Here is a 1420-nt window from a genome sequence, read left to right as displayed (position 1 = left end):
TGGTAGCGCAGATAGCCCTCGTGTAGCTTTGCGCGAAATTCCAAAACAAACAAACAAAACTAATAAATAATTCATCCACGCAAACGCGATGTATGTGGATACAATATTTATTTATCCAAACCTGCCATATGTAACAAAGGTAGAAATGAACTTACTATAATTTTTATTTCCTAGAGATGAATGCTACTGCTGTGACCTTGACCTTTTCCCCTAAAATAATTATTGACCTTCAATCCCATTGACTTACTCGAGAAGTGGTGTCAGTGCATAATGTACAAAAAGTAACACATTTCGTTGAAAAAATAGTGTCATTAGATGTTAGCTCTTAAGGTGACTAAAAAATCAACTTGTTTCAGAAGATAGACAGCTAATCATACTGAAACAAGACTTTGTTTAGTTTAATCCTCAGACGAAATATAGGAAATATAGAGGTAAGTTTACGGATTAAAAGCGCTAAAACGAATAATTCTATTACAAATTCGAGGCTAAAATTTTAGAGCTTGATTAAAGTTGATATTTTAAGAAATGAATTAAGCACAGTGTAATAAAAATATCCAAAGCTCTTTATTAACACTTTAAATGCTCATTTATACGTGTCATGTCTCATAAAGACAAGCTTTCTTAGAACTGGCAACAATCAATCATGACCCCAGACTTTGCGTAGAGCCTTTCTTTACCAACAACGTTTTAACTATTATGCTACTTATGATTGGATAAACTAAAAACAAAAGCGGATAGTTTTTCACGAAATATTTCTGAAAAATACACATATATGCATAGTTTTGGCTAGTGACCGTTTCCCCTTTTGTCTTTTGACACGTACATCGAAATGTTGACACGCCCCTTCTTGCACGCAAGACAGTCATTTCAACCCTTCTATGTGAACTTAAAGAGTACAACCCTTTGCGATCTACTGAAGTCCTATTTTTCTTCCTCTACCCACCGATGAGTTAGTACATTGTCATGCTGTAAAAGGTGCCAATTTCTCATAATGAAAACCTTTTATACAAACTGTTTTGGGGTAGATATTTATACATACAGTCTTAGACAGCTTTAAAGTATATAGTACCGTCTTACCCTACGATAAACGTGGTTCGACATACAGCATTAGGTGGAGATTTCTTTCAATATCTTGTGCAAAGCTACACATAACCATCCCCCTAATCTTGAACTGATAGAGTAGAGGGAAAGTAACTAGTTAACACCGCTTACCGCCAACTCTTGGGCTACTATAGTCTGAGCAAATAATAATGAGATTTTTACCGCCACTCATATACAGAATATCGAGCACATTTTTACGGCAGCGTGTTGCAAACCATACATCCTCCGATTAATACTCTGAGCAATTCAGGCCCGGCATGGCCAGGTGGATAAGGCGCTCGACTCACAATCTGAGGGTCGCGGGTTTGAATCCGCATAC

Source organism: Limulus polyphemus, unplaced genomic scaffold (genome assembly GCF_000517525.1).
Source record: "Limulus polyphemus unplaced genomic scaffold, Limulus_polyphemus-2.1.2 Scaffold877, whole genome shotgun sequence".
Taxonomy (NCBI): Eukaryota; Metazoa; Arthropoda; class Merostomata; order Xiphosura; family Limulidae; genus Limulus; species Limulus polyphemus.
The sequence above is the reverse complement of the archived record's forward strand: the minus strand, read 5'-3'. Positions refer to the sequence as shown.